Here is a 7,500-nt window from a genome sequence, read left to right on the forward strand (position 1 = left end):
TAATGATCCAAACGATGATATAATCTATTGTAATCTAATAATCTAATTCAAAGATTAAACTCGGATAAAAGTTTGTTTGTAAGAAAAAAAAAAAAAAAAAAAAAAAAAAAAAAAAAAAAAAAAAAAAAAAAAAAAAGGTTGACCTTGAATAGAATAAAGATAAATTTCAATTTCAATTTGGACGTTGCTCTTTAGAATAATCGGTTCGAGAAAACGTTGGGTGTCCATTTCAGTTGGGTATCTAATCGAGGCAAACCGCGACGCGACGATTGGTCACGTCGCGAAAGATTTATGAAATACCCTCCTCCACGTCGCGCGGCAGCAAGTAGCGACATTTATATGCACGTTACATCCTCGATTACAGTTATTAGCTCGACGTAATGGGCCAATAAAAATTTTATGTTATGCCCGTCATTCGTGCCGTAAAACTCGACGAACCTACGACAGGAAGAAGAGGAAGAGAAGGAGGAGAAGAAGTAAAAGGGATTCATAGATCAATTTCTCTTCTTCTCTTCTTCTCTCTTTCTCTTCTTCCTTCTCTCTTTTTCTTTCTTTCTCCGTTTCTACTTGTAACACGAATGCAAATAAATTTTTCTCATGAAAATCCAATCGAACCTTATCCGGTTTAAGTCGATGCAACCTTAACGTACCGTACGTGTTGTCTCTCTAAACTTTCACCAAGAAAACAACGGAATATACTATACGTAAGTAGGTACGTTACAAAGTTACTTACTTACTTACTTACTTACTTGGGTACGTATAAGATTCTTGTCTAGTGGTAAGAAAATTGAGAGAGAGAGAGAGAGAGAGAGAGAGAGAGAAAGAGAGAAAAAAAGAAATAAAAAAAGAGACAAAGAAAAAAGAGCTCGAGCCGTTCTATCAGATCGAGAGCATTCTAGGACGAGTTACGAAGAAAAGAATAGAAAAGAAAAAGAAAAAAAAGAACAGAAAAAGGAAAAGACAAGAATAAAAGAGCGAAAAAAAAAATATATATATATATTTTTTACACGATCGAAAGAAACATCTATTCGACGTAATCGGAATAAATATAAAAGTCGATATCTTTCCTCGTGAGAATGAACACACGCAGCGGAGAAAGAGAAATCGATTGGCCATCGAGAAGTTAGAAAGAGAAAGAGAGAAAGAAAGAAAGAGAGAGAGAGAGAGAGAGAGAGAGAGAGAGAGAGAGAGAGAGATGACTAACTCAAAGAAAAAGAGAAAGAGAGAAAGAGAAAGAGAGAAAGAGAATGAGAGAAATAAAGATACGATCTCTAATTGTTCTTGATTCAGTGGAAAAATGGATTCAGCGGTACTATGTCGACCAGAGCTCGACAAGGCCCCACACGTTGGGCCCGCTTACCAACTCCTATCCATGTTGGATAACGCACGTATATAGCTCGCAAAGAGCGAGTGAGAGCACGCTAGCTAGCGCACGCTTCGAGGCGAAAGGTCAACATTGGCTACCGCCACAACCACCATCGCCATTACCACCGGTATCAGCATCACCACCACCACCATCACTACCATCGTCACCACCATTACGCTACTATCACGAAAGAACAACATAGAAAAGCAACTGAATTTCGTAATTCAACAGAATGGACATATACGTAGATGTATGTGTAAGTACATACGTATCGATCATTTAAATGTCCAAATATTTGTACAGCATGTTCGTTTATTTTCTTTTATTACAACAACAATAATAATAATAATAATATGATGATGATGATGATGATGTTGGTATTCGAGTTTCGAAAAAATTTGTATACAGACTATTTATTCTATTTATTATTTTTCGTTTATGATCCCTTCTCGATTATGTGTTATACTCGTATCAGGTGGTAAAGTAACTCCTCGCGATTAGATATTTTCATGTAAAAATGATCGCGAATAAGTTGTACCGAATGATCTCGATAAGAGAGAGGAAGAGGAAACGATCGAAACGAAATGAGTTTAAGAAGAAATAACGTGTGGTTATATCGTAGCAAGAAAGAAAGGTCTTGATTGGTCGATAGAGTTGTTTAAAGTTCGATCTTACGTGTTCTCGAATCAGTCCGGAGTAGATGCGCAAGTATCTCGTGGGTGTGGTAAAGAGATAATTAGAAACTTATCGACGCTTTATGTTGTTAAAATTATGGTAGATAGTTAGATAGGTTAGGGATAAGTAATAGCGGTAATAGTGGTAGTAGAAATAGGTAGTAGTAATATAGATGGGTGGGTGGGGTATGATGGAAGGAGGGGATAGGAAGAGGAGAGAAGAGAAGGGGGGGTGGATTGTAAGGTTTATGCGTGGATGGATGATCAAGCAATTATATCAGAATTATTAGGAACGCCTACCAAAGCACGCATTTTCTTATCTATAGAAACGATTCGTTTAGATAAGAAAACCGTACCGAGATACGTTCTAACTTTATATAATTATACTGTTCTATTATATTATTTCTCTGAAAAGATCTTTCGAATAGATCTTCGTATACTACGAGGAGGAAAAAGAAAAAAGAAAGGAAAGGAAGAAGGAGACGAATAAAAAAAAAAAAAGAGAATGAAGGAAAAGAAAAAAAAAAAAGCAAGGGAAAAGAAGAATAAAAAAATAAAAAATAAAAGAAAGAAATTCTTTTCATCGACTAAGGAACTACGTGAGAGGAACGATGAAACTCTCTTTCTATCTGTCTCCCTCCCTCTCTCTCTCTCTCTCTCTCTCTCTCTACCTGACAATACTCGTTTCATATTCGTTGAACTATGTAATGCAAGGAACAGAGATTAATAATTTGCAGTTCCCACCCCGGTATTATCGGGGCACGAGGCAGGCGGATTGCGAACATCGTCGTCCGTAGAAGAAGGAGAGGGGAGCGAGAAAGAGAGTGAAAAGAGAAAGAAAGAGATGGAGAAGAGCGGTGTGCTCAGCAGCCGCGGCTGCAGGGTCGACCGGTCACGATGGCTCGGGTAATGATAGCCTGCCCTCGCCTCATAATCAGTCCCCCATCTTAATTTATGTTTGCCCCTGCCCGTCCGTCCGTCCGTCCATCCGTCCGTCGGTCCGTCGGTCCGTCGGTCCGTCGATCCGTCCGTTCATTCGTTCGTTCGTTGGTTGGTTGGTTGGTTGGTTGGTTGGTTGGTTGGTTGGTTGGTTGGTTGGTTGGTTGGTTGGTTGGTTCGTTCGTTCGTTCGTTCGTTCGTTCGTTCGTTCATCCAACTTCTCTTCGATGTAGGTACCTGTTCACTGCTGCTCGGGCTCTTTACTCCTGCTAATTTACCGTAATTCGACTGCGAGACAAGCCACGTCCTTTCGATTCTACCTTTCTCATTCACTCTAACCGATTTGTTAGGGGCATTTTACTCGTGAAACGCGACAGGATCGCTCGTATACTGTTTCCTGTTGTCCATCGATCACAAATCTTGGTAGCCCTTACGATTATCCTCGTCTCGTTCCCCTTCAAACTATCACCCACCCATCTATCTTGATCTCTTTCTTTTATTTTCTTTTCTTTGCTTTTCTTTTTCTTTTCTTTTTCTTTGTGCTCTTTTTTTTTCTTTCTTCCTCTCTTTTTTTTTTTTTTTTCTTGTAAATTGAGTCAAACTCGATCGAACAATTTTTATTTTTTTTTTTTTTTTTTTTTTTGGAGGCACGTAATGATATTTATCTAAGAGTGACGTTTATTCGTTGAAAGTTGTCAGAGCAGACTCTTTCGTATCTTTTTTCTTTCTTTTTAAAATGAAAGAAAAAAAGATCATGTTTACGCCGATAGTTTCGATCTGATCCAGATTTTCTATAAGGATCGATCGATAAAAACTTTTGGAGCAATAATATTTGGAATAATGAAAATGATGATTTAACAAGAATAATTTTTATGAGGAATAACTTGAGATTTGGAATTGTAAAAAAAGGAATGAAAGAAAAAAGAAATAGAAAAAAGAGAGAGAGAGAGAGAGAGAAAAAGAAACGTTAACACACCGATAGAGAGGAAAGTTTCGATCTGATCCAGATTCGTATGAGGAGATTGATCGATCGTTTGGCCGATCGATATCCCACAAAGAAACATTCATTCTCATTCGATTATGATGTTTGCACACTTATCTGATTTCCTGCCCGTCATCTCGTCGCTCTCTTTATCCGTTCTATCTTTCACACCGATGATCACGCTTAAAATCGACAATAGTATTCGATTCAAAGACTAAAAGGAACCTCGCTATGTGATACAATTTTTATTCTTCATATTCAAAAGAGATTTCTCTTATATTTCGATATAAAACGAAAGATTGATTCTTTATTGTAAATGAATAGTACATATCCTTTAAGTATCATTTTTAAATAGCAAACGTATAATATTCATTCTTTTATTATAATGTACATATTTTTTATTTTTATAGAAAGAAGAAGATTTTAAGATTGTAAGTGGTGACCTAGTTTCTTCAGGATCAATCAGCTGATCCTTCGGTAAGTACCTACGTATCTACCTACCTACTTAGCTACCTATCTAACTACTACAGTAGAATAAAATCAAAATGATCACGAGAAGAAATTTCTCCCTTTGCTCGTTAATCGAACGGTTGGATGATTCGAGAACCAGTTCGTAATCGGCCCAAGTGGAAAACTGGGCTAGCAAATAGATATTGATGATGATAATGATGATGACGTTGGCACGTGCTATGTGATACCTATATACCTAAATACATACATATATATATATATACATATATATATATATACATATATAGGTGTGTATAAATATATCTAAGGATCGATCGATAAAAACTTTTGGAGCAATAATATTTGGAATAATAAAAATGATGATTTAACAAGAATAATTTTTATGAAAAATAACTTGAGATTTGGAAATATATATATATATATATATATATATATATATATATATATATACATATACAGGTGTATATAAATATTATAGGTAGATACGTCACTTTTATCGCTTGTTATGAGAGCGATGAATACTTTTGAAACTTGCCTTCCTGTCGAACTATAATTGCGAGATATATATATATATATATATATATATATATATATATCGCAATTATACATATCGAGGATACTACCAGTAAGACGCAGAGGTCTAGGTCTAGGAATCCATTGCTAACGTAGGCACTCGGGGCTGATATAGTTCAGTGCTCGCGAGGGTGCGACGTGTGGCCTCGTTACGTTAATGGCGTCATGCTCTGCCGCCCCAGACGACTATACCGCGGACCGCTTGGCTGAACCAGCATCATGCTTACTCTCTCTCTCTCTCTCTCTCTCTCTCTCTCTCTCTCTCTCTCTCTCTCTCTCTCTCTCTCTCTCTCTCTCTCTGTCTGTCTGTCTGTCTGTCTATCTGTCCGTCTTTGTCTCTCTCTCTATCTATCTATCTATCTATCTCTCTCTCTCTCTCTTTCTCTTTCTTTCGTCGTTCTCCCTATCTTCATCTTACTTTAAAATCCCTACAATTCTACTAGATTTCTCTTACCACCCTGGCCAAGTTTTACAGGCCTGTTACGAGCTTCCTTTACTCCGAAAGCATCTTCAAACTTTCGAACTTCGAACTTCCGAATATCCACACCGAAGAAAATATCTCTGCAATCAAAAGCCCCTGACAAAATAAGTATACCCTTGTTTACTCTATCGTTTGTTAGGATTTAATGTTGCAATTTAATACCACATACGAATACGCATACATACATACATATATACATATATATATATATATATATATACATATGTATATGTATGTATCTGAATCACGATCGGATTTATATAAATTCATTTTCCCTGATAAAACGTCCCGATCGATCGTCGTATAACTTGTATATGTATATTTTTTTTGTATGCCTCTCGACGATCGCAAATCTCATTGTTTCTGAAACGAACGAAAAGAAGAGAAAAAAGGGAAAAGGAAAATAATTGGAAAGTCGGGAGATAGAAATCTAACGTCGGAATGAAAAAAGAAAAAAAGAAAAGAAAAGAAAAAATCGATTTATCTCCAGCGAGTATTTGCGTCCACGCAAAACGATTTTAAATAGAAGAGAGAAAAAGAGAAAGAGATAGAGAGAAAGAAAGAAACAGAGAAAGACAGAAAGAGAGAAAGAGAGAGAGAAAGAAATACAGAGAAAGAGGGTGAATCGACGGTAAATCGTTTTCGATGGCCAAGCATAAAGTTGGTACTCTAATTGGAGCTTCGCGTATCGGCACGGTGGCATCGATGCATCGACGGGCGAGTCCTGTCGTCGGACGAGGCATCGTTCACTTCGAGCTTGTCGATCGTGATCGTTAACGGATAATACGACGGCTTAGTACACGCTCGACATCGACGACCACCTTCTCGACTCTCTTGCCGACTACTTTCTCCGCTGGCTTATTCGCTTGCTCCGACTATGTATTATTATCCAATTCGGAATCTACTCTGACAGGATTTTTCAACTTTCCTATCTTTTGCTTTGTGCTTGTGCATTTATTTTCCTTATCTTTTTCAAAAATTTTTAACTTATCGCGTTTCCTTCGAATGATCATCATTTCGATGAATGAATGAAATTTTTTCCATTTTTTTTTTTTTTTCATCATCAATATCTTTTTAAAAGTCCATTCGATTATTATCGAATCGAAGGAAGTTTTTTTTTTTTTTATGAACAAATTGAAAATATCGTCTGCGCGTAATATTATATTGATTTAATAGTTTCATTAAGATTTGATCTTTTTTTTTTTTTTTAATATTGTATATAAAGAAGATGAAATCTGGAGTATGTTGTATATTATATAGTAGATGTTTGTAATATTCAATTTGTTAATAATATAATATTATAGGTTCGATATGAAACAGGAAACACTTGTTGCGATCCTCTTTTTCTATCTGTCTATTTATGTGTCTGTCTATCTATCTATCTGTCTATATTATATTTTATTTTTAGAAAATTATTAGGAAGATGTGAAATATATATATATATATATATATATATATATATATATATAAAACGAGACATTAAGTATAATGATTACGTTAGACATTCATACTATTTAATATGTTAATATTGTAATATCATAGTATCGATATAAAACAATCAACATCTCCTTTATCTCTCTCTCTCTCTCTCTCTCTCTCTCTCTCTCTCTCTCTCTCTATCTATCTATCTATTTATTAATTTCTATCTAATATATTATTTTTACAAAATTATTAAAAAAACACGAAATATATCTATATAAAGAAGACAAAATCTTGGATATACTGATTACTATAAATACTTATACTATTCAACTCGTTAACACCATAATAATTTCTATATAAAACAAAAGATATTAGTTTCAATCTTCTTTTTATCTACATACCTATCTATCTATCCATTGGATATATTACTTTTACAAAATAATTAGGAAAACTTAAATTACATAAATATATATAAAAAAAAAAAAAACAATATCTCGAGTATACCTAAGTAATAATCATTATAAGCGTTCATACTATTAAATCTGTTAATATCATAATAGCATAGATACATATACATACATTTATATTATAT

The 7,500-nt window shown here is 35.1% G+C and overlaps 1 protein-coding gene and 1 long non-coding RNA gene across 2 annotated transcripts in view; one reads left to right on the plus strand and one right to left on the minus strand.

The window, feature by feature from the left end:
* LOC122628029 overlaps positions 1-4,638 on the plus strand; it is an 86,338-nt gene extending 81,700 nt beyond the window's left edge. Inside the window, exon 3 of the long non-coding RNA XR_006326965.1 lies at positions 4,372-4,638. This is a non-coding gene — a long non-coding RNA (uncharacterized LOC122628029). The remainder of the gene's footprint in view (positions 1-4,371) is intronic.
* The window catches only part of LOC122628024 (neurogenic protein mastermind), a 188,063-nt gene that overhangs the window by 117,166 nt on the left and 63,397 nt on the right, over positions 1-7,500 (minus strand). The gene's annotated exons all lie outside the window — the stretch shown is intronic.

Source organism: Vespula pensylvanica, chromosome 1 (genome assembly GCF_014466175.1).
Source record: "Vespula pensylvanica isolate Volc-1 chromosome 1, ASM1446617v1, whole genome shotgun sequence".
In the NCBI taxonomy this organism is placed as follows: domain Eukaryota; kingdom Metazoa; phylum Arthropoda; class Insecta; order Hymenoptera; family Vespidae; genus Vespula; species Vespula pensylvanica.